Below are 20,607 nucleotides of genomic sequence, written 5' to 3' on the forward strand. Positions count from 1 at the left end.
ACATATATAAATATATCCTAGGGCAATAAAAAAAAAACAAAGGTCAGTAACTGATCTGATTACATGAGTTTCCCTAAGGCCTAGAACCATTAGACTCAAAACAAAAAAATAAGGGGAAAGAAAAAACATATTGTTACTATCTTCTCAAAGAATGTGTAAAAATCCCAAATTAGCATAAAATATAAATTCTATTCATTACAATCATAACACAAAACAGTGTTTAAGATTAAAATGGAGAGCACATTATCCCACACTCACCAGATGTAAAACAAATGCAACAATGGCTATCATTCATAAAGCATTTCCGCATGCGGAAATGCTTAAAACAGCTGACTTTACCGACCACTAAGCAAAGTCAGCATTCATAAAGCCTCTTTCCGCATGGAAAAATGACACTACCGAGCAGAGTGATAAATCACCGCCTTGTGCGGTGATTATCGGTACAAATGTAGCAAAATGTTCATTCATAAAGATCACCGCTATCGGTGTGAGGTCGGGAAGTACCGCTCCCTCTGATGTGGCGATACCAATGTAAGTGAATGGAGACACACAGACCTCCCAGGCAGCTGCAGCAGAGCGGAACACGGAGAAATGTATCAACTCGGCAGCTTCCGTGTCTCCGCAAGCCTACCGCCTGCCTACCGCCAGCTTAGTTCGGGGAATCTCCGCACTGCTTCCGCACATGGATACTTTTTTATGAATGCCCACCCAGAAGTCTAAAAATCCGCCAGCGGTGTTTTCACGCACTGATTCTCTTTACCGACAGCCTGTTCATGAATGATAGCCAATGTAGCATGTTTGCAATTGTTGGAAAGGGCCCATTCTCACTCTGGCGATTCCCGGTAATTACCGAAGTGCTAGAGCTTTTTAAAGCGCTAGTGCAATACAAACCTTATGGCAGTGATCTCACTGCTGCCATTGCCGATGATCGCGGGTGATTAGTAGCAATTGCTAAACACGTTGCTTGCTTGCAGCATTTTGCAGTGATTCTGTAGTGATTGTGATACAGTGCTTAAAAAAGCACTGATCGCAATCGGGAATCATGAGTGTACAGTGATATTACCACGCTAATCACAGTAACCTTTTTTGCATTTAAGGGCCCATTCACACTTGAGCAGGAATCGCGTGATCCCCGCTCAGTGCAAAACGCTAGCGGTTTTTAAAAACCGCTAGCCCATGTAAGTCTATGGCAGTGTTCTCACTGCCGCGTTAGCCGCAAACGCGTAACATGCAGCATTTTGCTGCCGATTCGCGATCACTCCCAAAACGCTGCAGTGTCCAGTGATTTTTGCACATTAATCACGTTAAAAAAAATCACTCCCGCAAAGCGCTAGCGGTAATCGTGTGAATGGGGCCTAAAAGTGTGAATGGGCCTTTATTATTCCTTGTGCAGCAGAGCTTTGCTGATTGCCATTAATCAGCAAAGCGCTAATCGCGGGCAAAAAGCACCCTGGTGTGAACTCAGCCTTGCAATGCTTTGCTGAAAGCCCTGAAAACGCTGCTAAAAAGCACCCTAGTGTGCACCAGCCTTTCATCAGTCACGATTTTGAGGCTATTTTCCCTTTTCTCTGTGCTGAGATCTGTCCCAGGTTAGGTTTTCCCAGGCCTAGTAGGCCCTGGTCGTCATGACGATGCCCGGCGCCACACGTGACCGCTGACGCGGCGGCGAGACGCAAGCAGGCGCTATGGGCGTATGCGCTGACTTCCGGTTACGTCACGAGAGTCTCCTACAGGACCGAGTCCGTACCGGTGTAAGCGGAATGAACCGGAGAGCGAGGCCGGGGGAAGTGGGGAGGCGCGAGTGATCGGGATTTATAGCAGCAGCTCGCGGGGAAGCCGCCCTGTAGCTGGAGGCAGGTGAGAGGAGAGGGAGGGGCGCTGTGGAGATACACAATGAGGGGGGCACTGACACCATCACACACTGCTGTCTGCACAGCTCACCTCCCAGCTTCCTGCTGGCCTCCAGTGTTATTGTGCACACATATGTCATCCTATATGTCATCCATTTCATGCTTGCCCTGAATCACTGGTGTGCACTGCAGCCAGCTCCTCGCTGCACATAGCAGTGTATATATGCAGTACAGCAGTGTGTGTCTCTCTCCCTCTATATATATATTCTCCTTTCTATATAACATCTTACCTGTTTTTTTTTTATTCCTGAGATTTGTTGAAATGATTGGAGTTTGTCGTTGCACAATGTTAATTTAGATTTAGGAGAAGATTAACTTTTGTTTACTACTGAATCTTAACCCTGTACAAAGTTTGTGTGGATTTTTTGTGTGTTCTCCATGTGTTTGTGAGGGATTCCACAGAGCAGTCCTGTTTTTTCCCCCATGTTCCCCAAAGAATGCACTGTTAAGTTACATTGGTGCTCCCCCAAAATTGTCCTTTAGACTATGAAAAGAACTAGAAATTGTCAGTAAGATACTAATAATTTTGCCTTGCTTGCAAATTGTGCGCACTTTGAAATTGGGCTTACTAACTGTTTCAATTGGCCCAGGTTTTCTCTACCAACGTCCCTTTAGAAATGAACAAGATCATTCTGGCTTGAATGCAAATTTTACAGAAATTATAATATTTCTGTAATATTTGCATTGAAATCAGAATTATCTAGTTTGTTTCTAAAGAGTCGTTGATCAGCTGAAATCTGTCATCACCACTGAAGTAGGGAGCTCAGACCTATATACCTTTGCAGTACATAAAAGGCGCCAGGGAAATTTGGATGCTGGTTGAATATGGGCAATGCTGCCAATATTTCACTATTAGGCCCTTTATCGCTTTACCTTACCTTCCTCTTAAAGGGACTCCGAGCATCTCCCATGGGTATGCCTTTAAGACTCCGACCAGAACTGCAAAGTACTTAAAGTTGCATACCATTCTGTAGGTTGCTATCCTCTTTCATTTGATGCCTGGATCGCCATTCTACACCAAATAGTTTTCGTTTGATTTCAATTTAAAAATCGCGTCTGCCATCCTGGCTATGTTATAACTTCCGGGTCACCCTCATCTTCTCTGTTAGGGAAGTGCATCACTGAATGAAGCAAGAAGAAGAAGAAGTGACATGCATGGCCATTGCAAGAGGCTCCTCCAGAGGGGTCATAGCACGACTTTGTTGGAAGTCGTCTGTCTTAACCACTTACCGACCGCCCACTGCACAGGGGCGGCCAGAAAGTGGATCCCGCAAGGACCAGCTCATGCCCAGAGGCGGCGGTCCTTGTAGGGGCATGGGCGGAGCGATCGCTTCATCCGTGATGCGATCCTCTGCCGGGGACTGGCTCCGCCCCCTCGCGCTGTAACCCGCCGGCCGTTCGGAAGCGCCGGCGGGTTACTAGCACCCGGATCGCTGCATACAAAGTGTATAATACACTTTGTAATGTATACAAAGTGTATTATACAGGCTGCCTCCTGCCCTGGTGGTCCCAGTGTCCGAGGGACCACCAGGGCAGGCTGCAGCCACCCTAGTCTGCACTCAAGCACACTGATTTCCCCCCCCCCCCCTGCCCCCTGATCGCCCACAGCACCCCTCAGACCCCAGACCACAGTTTGCACCCAATCACCCCCCCTAATCACTAATCAATCACTCCCTGTCACTATCTGTCAACGCTATTTTTTTTTTATTCCCTAAACTGCCCCCTGCTCCCTCCTGATCACCCCACCCCTCAGATTCTCCCCAGACCCCCCCCCCCCCCCCTGTGTACTGTATGCATCTATCCCCCTGATCACCTGTCAATCACCCATCAATCCATCAATCACCCCCTGTCACTGCCACCCATCAATCAGCCCCTAACCTGCCCCTTGCGGGCAATCTGATCACCCACCCACACCAATAGATCGCCCGCAGATCCGACGTCAGATCACCTCCCAAGTGCAGTGTTTACATCTGTTCTCTACCCTAAACACCCACTAATTACCCATCAATCACCCCCTATCACCACCTGTCACTGTTACCCATCAGATCAGACCCTAATCTGCCCCTTGCGGGCACCCAATCACCCGCCTACACGCTCAGATTGCCCTCAGACCCCCCCTTATCAATTCGCCAGTGCAATATTTACATCTGTTCTTCCCTGTAATAACCCACTGATCACCTGTCAATCACCCATCAATCACCCCCTGTCACTGCCACTTATCAATCACCTCCTGTCACTGCCACCCATCAATCATCCCCTAACCTGCCCCTTGCGGGCAATCTGATCACCCACACCAATAGATCGCCCGCAGATCCGACGTCCGATCACCTCCCAAGTGCAGTGTTTACATCTGTTCTCTACCCTAAACACCCATTAATTACCCATCAATCACCCCCTGTCACTGCTACCTATCAGATTAGACCCCTATCTGCCCCTAGGGCACTCAATCACACGCCCTCAGAACGCCCTCAGACCCCAGCCCTGATCACCTCGCCAGTGCATTGCTTGCATCTATTTCCCCCCTCTAATCACACCTTGAGACACCCATCAATCACCTCCTGTCACCCCCTAGCACACCTACCCATCAGATCAGGCCCTAATTTGCCCCGTGTGGGCTCCTGATCACTCGGCCAAACCCTCAGATCCCCCTCAGACCCCCTTCTGATCACCTCCCCAGTGCATAATTGCATCTATTTTCCCCTCTAACCACCCCCTGAGACACCCATCAATTACCTCCTTTCACCCCCCCCCTACCCCCCCCAAGCACTCCTATCCATCAGATCAGGCCCAATACAACCTGTCATCTAAAAGGCCACCCTGCTTATGACCGGTTCCACAAAATTCACCCCCTCATAGACCACCTGTCATCAAAATTTGCAGATGCTTATACCCCTGAACAGTCATTTTGAGACATTTGGTTTCCAGACTACTCACGGTTTTGGGCCCGTAAAATGCCAGGGCGGTATAGGAACTCCACAAGTGACCCCATTTTAGAAAAAAAGACACCCCAAGGTATTCTGTTAGGTGTATGACAAGTTCATAGAAGATTTTATTTTTTGTCAAAAGTTAGCGGAAATTGATTTTTATTGTTTTTTTTTTCACAAAGTGTCATTTTTCACTAACTTGTGACAAAAAATAAAATCTTCTATGAACTCGCCATACTCCTAACGGAATACCTTGGGGTGTCTTCTTTCTAAAATGGGGTCATTAGTGGGGTTCCTATACTGCCCTGGCATTTTAGGGGCCCTAAATCGTGAGGAGTAGTCTAGAAAACAAATGCCTCAAAATGACCTGTGAATAGGAAGTTGGGCCCCTTAGCACACCTAGGCTGCAAAAAAGTGTCACACATGTGGTACCGCCGTACTCTGGAAAAGTAGTATAATGTGTTTTGGGGTGTATTTTTACACATACCCATGCTGGTTGGGAGAAATCTCTCTGTAAATGGACAATTGTGTGTAAAAAAACAAAAAACAAACAAACAAACAATTGTCATTTACAGAGATATTTTTCCCACCCAGCATGGGTATGTGTAGAAATACACCCCAAAACACATTATACTACTTCTCCTGAGTACGGCGGTACCACATTTGTGGCACTTTTTTACACCCTAAGTACGCTAAGGGGCCCAAAGTCCAATGAGTACCTTTAGGATTTCACAGGTCATTTTGCGACATTTGGTTTCAAGACTACTCCTCACGGTTTAGGGCCCCTAAAATGCCAGGGCAGTATAGGAACCCCACAAATGACCCCATTCTAGAAAGAAGACACCCAAAGGTATTCCGTTAGGAGTATGGTGAGTTCATAGAAGATTTTATTTTTTGTCACAAATTAGCGGAAAATGACACTTTGTGAAAAAAACCAATTAAAATCAATTTCCGCTAACTTGCGACAAAAAATAAAATCTTATATGAACTCGCCATACTCCTAACGGAATACCTTGGGGTGTCTTCTTTCTAAAATGGGGTCATTAGTGGGGTTCCTATACTGCCCTGGCATTTTAGGGGCCCTAAACCGTGAGGAGTAGTCTTGAAACAAAAATGACCTGTGAAATCCTAAAGGTACTCATTAGACTTTGGGCCCCTTAGCGCAGTTAGGGTGCAAAAAAGTGCCACACGTGGTATCGCCGTACTCAGGAGAAGTAGTATAATGTGTTATGGGGTGTATTTTTACACATACCCATGCTGAGTGGGAGAAATTTCTCTGTAAATGGACAATTGTGTGTAAAAAAAAAAAATCAAACAATTGTCATTTACAGAGATATTTCTCCCACCCAGCATGGGTATGTGTAAAAATACACCCCAAAACACATTAAACTACTTCTCCCGAGTACGGCAATACCACGTGTGGCACTTTTTTGCAGCCTAACTGCGCTAAGGGGCCCAAAGTCCAATGAGCACCTTTAGGCTTTACAGGGGTGCTTACAATTTAGCACCCCCCAAAATGTCAGGACAGTAAACACACCCCACAAATGACCCCATTTTGGAAAGTAGACACTTCAAGGTATTCAGAGAGGGGCATGGTGAGTCCGTGGCAGATTTCATTTTTTTTTTGTCGCAAGTTAGAAGAAATGGAAACTTTGTGACAAAAAAAAAAAAAAGTTTCCATTTCTTCTAACTTGCGACAAAAAAAATGAATTTTTTTGTCGCAAGTTAGCGGAAATTGATTTTAATTGTTTGTTTTTTCACAAAGTGTCATTTTCCGCTTACTTGTGACAAAAAAATAATATCTTCTATGAACTCACTATGCCTCTCAGTGAATACTTTGGGATGTCTTCTTTCCAAAATGGGGTCATTTGGGGGGTATTTATACTATCCTGGAATTCTAGCCCCTCATGAAACATGTCAGGTGGTCAGAAAAGTCAGGGATGCTGGAAAATGGGAAAATTCACTTTTTGCACCATAGTTTGTAAACGCTATAACTTTTACCCAAACCAATAAATATAGGCTTAATGGTTTTTTTTTTTTTTTTATCAAAAACATGTTTGTCCACATTTTTCGTGCTGCATGTATACAGAAATTTTACTTTATTTGAAAAATGTCAGCACAGAAAGTTAAAAAAAAACATTTTTTTGACAAAATTCATGTCTTTTTTGATGAATATAATAAAAAGTAAAAATCGCAGCAGCAATCAAATAGCACCAAAAGAAAGCTTTCTTAGTGACAAGAAAAGGAGCCAAATTCATTTAGGTGGTAGGTTGTATGAGCGAGCAATAAACTGTGAAAGCTGCAGTGGTCTGAATGGAAAAAAAGTGCCTGGTCCTTAAGGGGGGTAAAGCCCACGGTCCTCAATTGGTTAAAGGCATGCTCACGAGAGGTGCTCAGTCCCTTTAAGCCCAATTCACAGCAGTGCGGTGTGATGGCCACTTTGTAACACGGCTTACCGCAATGCATCATCTATGTAATGTTCACAGTGCAGTACAATGTGTTGCATACTGCATGCAGTGTGTTACTATTAAATGTGTGCATTACAGTAAAGGTAAAATATTATTTTTTCACTATACACTGAAAAACTGCGTTTTAACTTTCCATAGCAGTGCGTTGTGATAAAGTTTTCTGTTAGAACACATCTAGTGGGAACTGAGCCACATGAAAACATGGGCATTACTTTGAAAATCAGTTGGAAACTGAATTTCAGTTAGAATTGAGAGCAACTGATTCGACCCTAAGGCCCCATTTACACTTAATTAGTTGCTCTCAGTTATAACTGAAAGGACAACTGATTTTCAAAGTCATGCCCATGTTTCCCAATGGCTCAGTTCACACTATACACATTTTAACTGAAAGATTTTTCATAATGCACTGCTATGGAGAAGAAAAAAAAAAAGTGCACCAACGGATTAAGTGTAAATGGGGCATAATGGTCCCTCTACACCAGGGGTCCCCAACCTTTTTCGGCCCAGGGACCGGTAACCGTCCAAAATTTTCGGGTTCGGGATATTCGCGGCGGCACAGCAAGCACAGTTGCCCCAGTATAGGGAGCTAGTATAGAGACCCAGTATAGCTAATATAGTGCCCAGTGTGCCCCAGTATAGCTAGTATAGTGCCCCAGTATAGCTAGTATAGTGCCCCAGTATAGCTAGTATAGTGCCCCAGTATAGCTAGAATAGTGCCCCAGGATAGCTAGTATAGTGCCCCAGGATAGCTAGTATAGTGCCCCAGGATAGCTAGTATAGTGCCCCAGGATAGCTAGTATAGTGCCCCAGGATAGCTAGTATAGTGCCCCAGGATAGCTAGTATAGTGCCCAGTATAGCTAGAATAGTGCCCCATGTGCCCCAGTATAGCTAGAATAGTGCCCCAGTATAGTTAGAATAGTGCCCCATGTGCCCCAGTATAGCTAAAATAGTGCCCCATGTGCCCCAGTATAGCTAGAATAGTGCCCCAGTATAGCTAGAATAGTGCCCCATGTGCCCCAGTGTAGCGCCCCATGTGCCCCAGTATAGTGCCCCATGTGCCCCAGTGTAGGCCACCCTCCCCCCCGCGGCCGCCGCTCCTGTTACCTTATGAGCTGGCGGCCGCTTCCTGTCACAGATACCCGTAGCCGCTCTCCTCCGTACAGCATCTTCTATTTACAGCAGCGCGTCGCACGGCTGCTGTAAGGAGGGAAGGAGGCGGGCAGCGGTTCCCATGGTAACGGCGAACGCCGCTACAGGAAGCCGCCGCCCCGCCTCCTTCCCTCCTTACAGCAGCCGCACAGGAAGCGCTGCTGTAATAGGAGATGCTATACGGAGGACAGCAGCTACGCGGAATCAGTGACAGGAAGCGGCCGCCAGCTCATAAGATGACAGGAGCGGCGGCCGCGGGGGGAGGAGGGGCGAGAGGCCAGACCCGCCGCGGCCGAGCTGGCAACTGCCCACGGACCGGCAGTGGGCCGCGGCCCGGTGGTTGGGGACCCCTGCTCTACACTACATCAGTTGCTGTCAGTTATAACAACTGTTGTGCAGGGTATTTTCCATGTTTTCCTATGGCTCTTCACATTTTAACTTAAAGCTTTTTCACAATGCACTGCTATGGAAAGTTAAAACGCATTAGTTTTTTAGCTAATAATGTAAAAGAGGCCTAACTGTTCCTCTACTCCTAACATTAACCTACCACTATACAAGCCTACCAGCCACCTCCTCACGTACTCTGACCTTCCGTTAGCTAAGCCTAGATATGGTAACCTAACACTGTCTAAGCCTAACGCTAATTTACATACTAGTGAAGAAACAAATCGAGGAACCTTGTTTTGAGTACAAATTTTATAAAATTTAATGCGTTTATTTAAAAAAATATTTCAAATGGAGTAGAAAAAATGTTTTTTTTTAAGATGTAACTGTGAGAAAAAATAGATACTTTGACCAGTAGAGGGAAGTCTGTGGATAATTCAGCTGCTTCTCCCATCTGCCTACTCATCTTTGTTGTTCCTTTGCTGGGACCCTCTGAAAACATTTTCTTACGACCGGACTTCAGTCCATGTGTGTGTGGAGCAGCACTCCGTAGGTGCAAGTACCGCCTGCACAGTAGCCTGGAGACGCTCCTACATGGCTTTTTCCTCCATGCAGCCACGCTTTGACATGGTGGGGCACAAATGCAAAGAAAGACGAGGGTCCTGGTGAGCCGCAGTGGAGGGGAATTGCGGTAAATAAATCTCTTGACCCCCAGTTGGAATCCCAACCAGGGCACTACCTGCAAGGAGTTTGTATGTTCTCCCCATGTCTCTGGGTTTCCTCCTGCATCCTAAAACATCCTAAAACTGGCCCTAGACTAGGCCTGAAAGGTAAATTGAATTTAAACCGAAATCGCGATCAGCAAGATCACAATTCTAGAATTGTCAAAGTGGCAATTTCTGCAGTTACGTCATTTCTGCACGGGGAAAGTTTAGAGAAGCAGCTTCAAACGTCCCCCAAATCTTGTCGCATGCAGCATCGGCAACGTTGGACATACCTTCCTCACGAGTCCAACGCCATCTGTCCTCTATCGGCTCATATGCACGGCATACTTCCTGTATGTCATGTGACATACAGGAAGTATGCCGTGTATCTGAGCCTGCAGGAGGAGAAGTGGATAGATGGGCATCGCTGGACTAGTGCTGGAAGGTATGTCCAGTACTGCTGCAGCATGGGGGCACAGAGGGAGACAGAGCAAGCACAGAGAGAGACACAGAGGGGGCAAAGAGAGACACAGGCAAAGGGGGCACAAAGAGAGACACAGGGAACAGAGAGAGACAAAGGGGGCACAAAGAGAGAGACAGGGAACAGAGAGAGACAAAGGGGGCACAAAGAGAGGGGGGCAGAGAGACATAGAGGGGGAGCAAAGCTTGATTTGAAGAAAATCGTGAATCAAATTGAAACCCTGATTTCGGACAGAAATCACTCAATTCAATTTTTTCCTAAAATTGTTCAGGCCTACCCTAGACAAAGATAGATGCATTATACTGGGGCTGTGGAGTCGGAGTCGAGGAGTCGAAGCAATTTTTGGTACCTTGAGTTAATTTTGTACAAAATCCACAGCCCTGGTAAGCATTAGACTAAGGAGTTAGACTTGACCTTAAAGTGTAACTGTCTGACATAAAATCAAAAATCAATTGTTTTTTATCTAGTAAACAAGTAATAAGGATGCTAATCAGGCAATTCAAAAGCTAAACTCACTATTACTTTTCTTGTTGATAAATGATCATTCCCCAGTTTACCTGACTTTTATTTGGTACACACACAATTTGGTACACAAAAAGGAAGTTGCAGGGCATGTTGGGTTGTCCTTTTTTGCTTTTCTATTTCCCTTCAGACTTAATGCAGACTGATTGGCTGAAGCCTCTTTCCCTCCTGTTTTCCCTTCCCACACCTCTGTTCCTCTCTGGCCAATATTTCTCATGCTGAGACGATGCACTTTTTATAGTGAAGGGCGGGCAAATCAGGCAGAGGAGAGTAAGGGAGGAAATTACATCAGTATCGGCTTCAAAATAGCCACCGTTAAAATGGGAAATGGTTAGAAGGATTTTCTTTTTTTTTTTTTTTTTTTTTTCTTTTCTTTTTTTCTTACTGTAGAAAAATCACTAAAATCAAAACTAAAACAGTGTTATGTAAGCAGATCAAGTATTTTTCTACTTACAGTTGTGTACAAAATTATTCAACCCCCACTGCTGTAAAGGGTTTTAGGGAATTTAGTGTACATTTGTAATTGTGTTCAGAATTAAATTTTACAAGGACTTCTTAAAGAACCAAATGCAACTAAAATGACATCACTTGTTTTTGTAATACTGTACAGCAGGGGTCCCCAACCACCGGGCCGCGGCCCACTGCCGGTTCGTTGGCAGTTTTCAGCTGGGCCGCGGCGGGTCTTTCATCTTGCCCCCCCCCCAGCGGCCGCCACTCATGTTACCTTATGAGCGGCCGCTTCCGGATTCCCCAGAAGATCCAGGTGGCGGAGGAGGACAGCGAGGGACTGATTAGCCTGAAGGGGGCTGGAGGAAGCCCCAGGTATGTATAAAACTCTCAGGTTTACTTTGTTACACAGTAGTACTATACTCTACATATGCACTCCCCACAGAGCTGCAGGGAATCCACTGAGAATGTTGTGCACATTGAACACAGAGGTGTTGTCTATCACCCATAAACCTGGTTCAGATTGTGCATGAAGAATGTGTAATAGAGGAAGAATCTCCTCATTCCCCTGCAGAGTACCTGCACATCACTCTTACATGTACCCACAGTTACATTGCCTATGGCCTGATAGATGTTCTTTGTTCCGGTCTGTACCTTTTACAAGTACTCTTACCAAGGACTAGTTTTAGTCTATGACTAAAGGGAATAAATATGGCAGTCTCCATATCCTTCTCACTTCAGTTGTCTTTTAACATTCCTATGCGTTGGCAGTTAAGAGATGAATTTCATGTTACATACTTTCAATCATCAAGATTTTAATATGCAAATTAGAGGAGTCGAAGTCGGTGGAATCCTAAACTGAGGAGTCGGAGTCTGAGTCGGTGGATTTTTGTACAGACTCTACAGCCCTGCATACCAAGAGACACCATAGGAAGCATAATTCGCAAATTCAAGGCAAAGGGCACTGTTGAAACGCTACCGGTCGTGGCGGAAAGAAGATGCTGACTTCGATTGCTGTGCGCTACCTGAAGCGCAAAGTGGAGAAAAGTCCCCTTGTGACTGCTGAGGAACAGAAAAAAGATTTGTCAGATGCGGGTACTGAAGTTTCAGCTCAGGCAATAAGGCGCACACTGCGTAATGAAGGCCTCCATGCCAGAACTCCAAGGCGCCCCCCCTTGCTGTCTCCAAAGAATAAAGAGTCGACTGCAGTATGCCAAAAGTCATGTGGACAAACCACAAAAGTTTGGGGATAGTGTTCTGTGGACTGATGAAACAAAATTAGAACTGTTTGGTTCTTTGGGGCTGTTTTGCTTCTGCAGGTACAGGGGTGTGCAAGGTACCATGAATTCTCTTCAGTACGAGGAGATATTGGATGAAAATGTGATGCAGTCCGTCACAAACCTGAGGCTTGGGAGACGTTGGACCTTTCAACAGGACAATGATCCCAAGCATGCCTCCAAGTCCACTAGAGCATGGTTGCAGATTAAAGGCTGGAACATTTTGGAGTGGCCATCGTAGTCACCAGACTTAAATCCGATTGAGATCCTCTGGTGGGACTTAATGAATACAGTTGCAGCGCGTACGCCTAAGAATGTGACTGAACTTGAGGCTTTTGCCCATGAAGAATGGGCTAAGATACCCGTGGATCGCTGCAAGACACTTGTGTCAAGCTATGCTTCACGTTTAAAAGCTGGAAAAGGATGTTGTACTAAGTACTAAAAATGAATGTCATTTGGGGGTTGAATACAACTAATTATGATGTGAGCACAGAAAAGACATTTGTGGTTATTTCATTATAAATGTTGTTATATTTGTCTAACTTACAAGTGCCTCTTTGATTTAATTGTAAACAAGATGACTGAAATGATCAAAATCAATGTCAAACTGGCCAAAACACTCAATTTCAATTTTGAATAATTTTGAACACAACTGTATATGTTTTTTTTTTTTTCTGAGATAGTATGGCTGACAGCTCCTCTTTAATTAAGAAGTTACTGAACTCACAAAGGGGGCACAAATCACTTTCTCTGTCCATAAATTTACTGTTAGGCAATCTGTCAAGAGTGACATGTCCTCTAATGCTAGGTACACACCATACAATTTTGTGTTAGATAGATGGTTCAATAGATAATTTCCGACATGTCCGATCTTATTTTTGATCGTTTTTTCTCATAGAAGTGAATGGAAATAAAAGATAACAGAACCAACCCGGAAATCGATCGAATGGAAAATCGATTGAAAAAACGCATCGTGTGTATCCAGCATTAGGGCCCGTTTTCACTATAAAGTAGCAAAACGTTAGCGCTACTGTTTTGTGCAGGTGATTTTTACCGCGATTAGCGCAGTAAAATCACTGGACATCCTCACGATTGCGATCAGCGCTTTGTTAAGCACTGTACCGTGATCGCTTAAGAATTGCGGCAAAACACATTTGCGATTTCCGCTAATGGCGGAACCAACCTCTAAAACCACTAGGAATATATAGGGGACTAAAAGAGACCAAATAACCCTCCTACTAAAAAGCATTGCATGGTGTGATTTGCCTTCTTAAAACAGGAGGTACTTGCAATAATTCAGCTTCAATTGAACATCTGTGGTTTACCCTTAATGCACCGCTACTGAATATGCAAAATATCTCTTTATGCTCCTTAAGCCAGGCTTGCATCCAGAACTTCTGGTGTATAGCAAGCATATAGCTTTAAATCTTACAGAGCCACATCAACACCACATGCTGACAGCCTGTTTCAGACTTTTGGTCCTCATCAGTGCATGGCAGAGATATGGCTCTGCTCAGCTGCAACAAATACAGTTTTTTTGTTTAAAGGTGGTTATGCTGTTGTGGATCTTTTAGAGCAGAGAGGACATTCTGATTTCAGGCCTGATTTAAACTGTTACTTTACTACTATAAACTATTATACTCTACTGTATGGGCTTTTTGCTGTTGTCCGCAGTATGTCCACCCCTGCACCTCTGTAGTGCGCCGTTATGCGGATTACAGCCCAAAGCCAGTAAAAAAAAAGATTACCATGCACAATCAATCCGCGGTATACCGCAGCCTAGTGTGCAAGATGAGCAGCAGAGTTCATTGGGGACTGGAGATATGTGAGCCTTTTTTTATTTTTTTTTTGGCTGTTAAGGTGACTGTTAGATGGCGAAATCGCTGTCTGTTTACATTGTACAGCGATGCGATCTACTGCAGCGCTGTACTGGGGTCAACCGTGTCACTTGGCTGTACCCCAGACAGGCTTAGATCGCGATCCAGTCTCATAGGTTCATAGCTATGAGAGAGGATCACCGTGATTGGCTGGCAGGGGGGAAGAATAAATAAATATAAAAATTAATATTTTTATTTAAAAAAAAATACAAGTTAATAAAAATAAAAGAAAACATGGCACCAGCGATCAGAGCCCACCAACAGAAAGGTTTGTTGGTGGGAAGAAAAGAAGGGGGGGGGGTTCACATGTGTACTAAGTTGTATGGCTCTGCAGTGAGGTATTAATTATTTATTAGCTGCAGAGCACTAAATTGTAAAAAATGGCCTGGTCACTAGGGGAGTGTAGTGCTGGGCATACACGACTCGTTTTTGAGCCAGAAAGATGACTCGATTGATAATTTCCGACATCCAATCTTTTGCGCAATCGTTTCGCCGGTCGATTCCGGATTGCAGTGAATAGAAAAAGGTAAGAAAAACGAGCGGAAGAGAATTGACTGCGGAATCGAGCGGCAAAAACGAGCCGTGTGTGCCCAGCATAAACCTTTGGTCCTGAAGTGGTGAAAGATTTTTATAATCTGCCAAGTGTATGTTCAGAATGTCAACGTGGACAAGTTGATGTGGGGAAGTGTGAAGTCCCCTCTGCAAATCTTCTGGCCTCCAGTGCTGATGCAAAGCTGCTGAGCCTTTTTCGTCCTCATGCTTGGGCCAAGGTTTCTGGCAGTTTAACTTGGTAAGCTAGCAAGATAGATAACCCATCTGTATTTTATGCGGTTGTGTTATCATTTGCCTAGCAGTCTTCCCTTTATTGCTTGTGTCATAACTCAAGGGGTCATAATGTGGTGTTTTGTTTTTTTATTTTTCTTTATGGCCTGAGGAGTTAACTTCAAGCGGAGAGCTTGTGCAAGGTATTGACGGGCTCAGGGCTTCACAAACGGATTGGGTGCTTTATTGTGGTGTTGCCAAAAATCTAAAATAAACAACCGTGTAACAAAAGAGGTCTTAGTTGGTACTGGTGACCAGTGAAACACAGTGCAAAGGTAAACTCAGTTTCCTTCTGTCAGGTTGTTATAGCTTGTAAACTGCTCAAGTCAGTGAAACTTCTTGGATATTGATATGGTCAGATAACTAGGACAAATGATTGTTAATCAGTTTGAGCTGCTTTGGTATTAATGAAAGTAGCTGGTGTACCAAAGTGGCAGTAATGAGACATCCACCAAAAGAGGAATGGACTCATAGGTGGAGGCCACTTGCATTTTTCCCTCATAGTTTTGTGGAAGTACCTGAACCCTGTAGAGGTTGCACAGGTAGTTCAACTCCTTCAGGATAGTACATCTGTACATGCCATTGCCAGCAGGACCAGGGCTGTGGAGTCGGTACACAAATCATCCAACTCTACAGTTTATGAAACCTCCGACTCCAGGTACCCAAACATTGCTCCGGTTCCCCGACTCCACAGCCCTTGCAGGGCTATGGAGTGGGTACAAAAATCATCCGACTCCTCAGTTTATCTAACCACCGACTCAAAACTCCAGGTACCCAAACATTGCTTTGACTCCAACTCCACAGCCCTGAGGATTGATATCTGCTCCTTTGACCAAGGAGAAACAGGATGAGCACTGTCAGAGCCCTATATTATGACATCCAGCAGGCCACTGGTGTGAATGTCTCTGACCAAACAATCAGAAACAGACTTCTTTTAAAGGTGTTCTTAAAGCCTGACATGTTTTAATGGGCCCATTGCCCGGTCAGCAGAGCTTGATTTGCAATAGAATCCTATAATTGACAGGTGTGTGGCTGGCACCTTGTGCTATTCACAGACGAGCAGGCTCACCCTGAGCATGTGACAGATGGGAAAGGGTCTGAAGGAGTCTGGAGAATGTTATGCTACTTTTAACATTGTTCAGCGTGACCGTTTTGATGATGAAGGGATGCACAGACATCTATAAGCTAGACAACAGTACTTTGCCTGTCATTGCGCATCAGGATGAAATCCTTGGACTCACTGTCATGTGCCATGATGGTGCATTAGTTCCTTAGTAGGGATGATCAATCGTATGCAAATACTTAGGAGTTTATGCAAATGTATGTAAACTTTTATGCAAATATATGCATCTTGAAAATGGACCAATCAAGTCCCACCCAGGTTTAAATTGATTGGCCCAATACATACATTTGCATAAACTCCAAAGTATTTGCATATCATTGATCATCCCTAGTCCTGAGTTCCTCCTGGTGCACAACGATGTCCAGCCTCCTCATGGCAAGAGTATGCAGATAGTTCCTGGATTTAAAAAAAAGTTACTTGCGTATTATTATCACATCTGGTAAGTTTGGCAGCTTTTTGTTAAAGTTCTGTTTGATCCCCTAGCCAGATCTAACCATTTTTGGAAAGCTGAAAGTCCCGCTTTCCTTTGCACTGGGTCCCGAGTCAATGCGATGCCTCATTTCCAAGTGGGGGGGGGGGGGGGTGTCCCCTACACTTTGCTGCAGAGAGCACAGTGGGATTGAGTCTCCTACCCATGCCAGTAAGACAGAGCGGAGACGAGGGTGCATAGCTGTGCTTCTCCTTCATCTATAATGAGACCCAGGGCACTTGACATAAGTTTTGAAGACACAGATTTATGCTGCGAAGGAAGAAGACGACCTACCTGGCGTGCTGCTTATCATCATGTTGGGTTCGTCTCGTACTTCTGCAATTGCACTTTCTGCATCTGAGTTCAGGGGACACCCCTCCTCCAAAACCCCATAACTTAGGAATAGAGCATCATACCGACTCGGAACCCGGTGCAACAGAAAGCCGGGACTTTCAGATTCCCAAAAATGGTCAGATCTTCCTGGGAGAGCAAACGGAACTTTAACAAAAAGCTGCCAAACTTTCCAGACGGGATAATACGCAAGTACCCCAAAAAAAGGGATTGATAACATTGACTGGCCCTCACGTTTACCTGACCTAAAATAAAATCGAACACATCTGAAACAATATGGGCCTTATGCAATTCACTAGTTTTCTCCTAGGAGATAATTTTTCATCTTCTATTTAAAATAACTTTTTAGTACTTAACAATGGAAAAAGTACAAAAAGTAGGTGAAGTACTGTCAAAATTATTTTGAGTATTTGTTTGCTTACTGTTGGTTGTGCAAATTGTGAAAATATCACCTAGGAGAAGACTCGGGTGAAAGAGGGATTTGCATATGGCCCTATGTCTCAACCTATCCAATGCCTCCAAGTTACACCTTAGACTGTCCAGGAGCTCAGTGATGCCCTGGTCCAGATCTAGGCAGCGAGGAATGACCATTAACCTGATGCTGGCTTTCTGCAGTTCAACACCTCCATCCGTAATACTGGCACCTCAGGGTAAAGCATAATGTATAAATCTATCTATTTTAAAAATGAAAATGGGGGAAATATCTTATGCTAACTATTCTTGTGCCTGGCAATAGGTACAAGAGTTTTCTATTTGCAGTTCAACCCCCCCCTTTAAGTGGGCGCTCCCTGCTATGCTCCCCTTTCCTGGTGTGCAGTGTGGAATATCTTCGTACTTGGATGAAATTCCCAATAGGTTAGGGACCCTTTCCTTTGCGGGGGGAAGGGGGGGGTGTTATGGCCACTTGGGGGGCATCTGCACTCATTAGGGTATATCTGAGAAGGCTGTGAAGAGCATTAGGGCAGACAAGCAGGCTGGTGTGCTCACCGTGGCAACCATGTCAGGGAACAGCAGCAGTGAGTACCTAATAGGGGTGGTAGGGGGTACTACAGTGTGGGAAGACGCAGGCAGAGAGGACCGGGTGCGCATTCGGGCCGGCCTTTACATTGGGTGCAGACATTTAGCTCCGCTCTCAAATTGGGCCCACAGCCATGTGCTGTGATTTTTCAGAACCGCATGACAGAAAAGGGAAAGGATGGAGATGCTGCTCCACGTTTAGCCCTGCCCCACCAGACAGGATACCGTAAGTATATCACTGTCTTCTCACTCGCCTGCATCATGCAGACCTGGCCCTCTGCACCCCTTAGCACCCTCAGTAACTCCTCCCTCCTTCCCAGCCACCACCCAGTAACCTTCTGTCTCTCCATCCACCCCCCCCCCCCAGCACCTTCAGTAAGCCCCCCCCCCCCCCCCCCCCCTCATCCCCAAAAGTTATTAGTGCCTGTGACGCCGGGCGACGCCCAGTCGTCCGAGGATTCGCGGCCGATTGTCCGATCGCAACCGTGATCGGAAAACTGACATTCTTTATTTTTAAATAGAAGTTTTTCCTTCCTGCCTTCCCCCCCTTTTTGCCATGAGGGCTGAATGGGCCTGCGTTAGCATATGGCTAAAGCAACCTGGTTTAGCAAGAAATCCTTTTAAGGCTCCCGGAAAAGCTCTGGTGACACTAATGTGCTAATTGGGCAGAGCTGAAATACCAACAGAGTCTATTCAACAGGGGAAGCTAGCACAGCATGAGGTCTATTGACACCTACATTCCTCCCAGTCTTGACGGCACCGACTAGACTGAATATGGAATGCATGGTGTTGATAACTTGTCACATTTTGCAAATACCATCCATAGGAGGAATATGAAAATTACGTAATTTTGTTTCCCTAATTCTGTAGAATATGGTGATACTAGACATAGCCAGGTAACCCGAGCAGGGGCTGAGATATGAATAATGGGGTCCCCGTGCGCCCCAAATATTGCAAGTTTGATGTCCTATGAACGTGTATTCTCAGCCCAATCTGAATATGAAATCGGTTTGCATGTGCGACAAAACCCCGGCGGGATATGAAATTGGACATATTTTGTGGATGGTTGGAAGTTCCTCCCCTGAGAACTCACTGCCTGACACGCCCCTGGGCTGAGCTTGAGACTCCGCCCAGAAATGTCAGTGCTCAAAACTGATTGCATGAGGACTCCCAGCCAATTCCCCCACTTTCCATCATACCGAAAAGACTGCCACTGCTTGGGGAAATAGCAGTGGCCATCTTGCAGGCGGAGCAACGGCCATGTGGTTCGGCCATATTGCGAACTAACTGCAACAAAGGAACTTTGTCTTTTCCCGAACGGACTTTCCACAGAATCATAAGTATTCGTTCTTTTTATCCCTTTTTCTTTTATGTACTGTGTTATCACTGTCTCTCATCGTTTAATTGTTCACGATTGTCTGTATATATTAATTATTTATATTGTAACAAATAAAGGCTTTTTAAAAGGTCTTTACCTCTCAGTAAAACCTTCTATTCAGTATACACAGACGAGACCTAAACTTCCGAAGGGACGCTACTGTTTTGATAGATAGATAGATAGGAATTGCACAGTTTTAACCGGTTGTTTGTTTCACAGGTCTATAGCCAGTTAGCAGTTATCTCTGGGCTGATAGAAAACAGAGATGGTGGCAAATCTACCCCTGGGTTGGAGTAAAAGTGTATTTTCGTAACCTCACAGGCTCCCTACTGCGTCGTGACGCTCAAACTCCGCCAATTCTACGCAGATTGCGTCCATAGCTCTCAATCTGTGTGCTAGAATCGGATCGGACGGTTTTGCGTGTTCACGGCCAGTGGGGCTCTTGTGACAGTGCCTATTTCACAGCAGGCACCGGGCCCCTATTTGTTTCCACAGTTTGTATAGTTTAATACTCTCCAGTACCAGATTTCCCAGGTCCCGCTCCACCCAGCTACTTTTTCATGCCACCCGACTACAAAACATTTCTGGGGAGAACCCTGAAGAGGGAAACCTGTGGATCCTATAGAGGCTTCCCACACTGTCCTCCAGTCCCCCGTTGCCAAGCGCGTACTCCTGCAGTACGGCTGTGCCAGCGCAGTAAGCTGATGCCACTAGTGGTCACGCAGGTGTAGCACTGCCACACTCGTGCTGGAGGAGGAGCATTCAGTAAAATGACATTTCGCAGAATATCCGTCTTTTACGTTGAAGTCAATACCGCCGCCCTAAGCCTTTATTTGGGCGGAGAGGGGGGCAGGGGTGGTTCATAGTGGCATTTGGGAATCGCCTTTTATTAAGGGGAAACCTGATGCTGTCACCACTTACCCATTTCCACAAAGAGTTAAAAAAAAATGAAATATAAATGCACTGAGAGAGATTTTAATCTTAATCAACTATAAATACTTCCCTTTAATAATTCCACACCAATATCCTCGGAAATTATCCCACGCCAGTATCCTGTGGACCCTTATTGAAGATTTCCAATGCACACATCGCTCCTGCAACTTGCGCTTGCTACACTAAACTAGAGCAAAACATCTTGAAATGTCCTTTCAGTGTCTGCAACTACGTACTTGAATTTTGATTCAGAATACCGGAAATCAGTATATTATCTTATTTTTTGAATCTGACTGCATCCCTAGTTTTACATAAGGATATTGGGTTTCGGGTCCTAGAGGGAAAAAGCGCTTTTCAGATGTAGTGTTGT

General features: G+C 45.1%; 1 protein-coding gene across 1 annotated transcript in view; it reads left to right on the forward strand.

Annotated features, from left to right (window-relative positions):
* Positions 1-1,687: 1,687 nt before the first annotated feature.
* ZDHHC5 (zinc finger DHHC-type palmitoyltransferase 5) overlaps positions 1,688-20,607 on the forward strand; it is a 92,010-nt gene continuing 73,090 nt past the window's right edge. The window contains exon 1 of the mRNA XM_068255545.1: positions 1,688-1,857. The gene's annotated coding sequence lies outside the window, so the exon portion shown is untranslated. The remainder of the gene's footprint in view (positions 1,858-20,607) is intronic.

This window comes from Hyperolius riggenbachi, chromosome 10 (genome assembly GCF_040937935.1).
Source record: "Hyperolius riggenbachi isolate aHypRig1 chromosome 10, aHypRig1.pri, whole genome shotgun sequence".
In the NCBI taxonomy this organism is placed as follows: Eukaryota; Metazoa; Chordata; class Amphibia; order Anura; family Hyperoliidae; genus Hyperolius; species Hyperolius riggenbachi.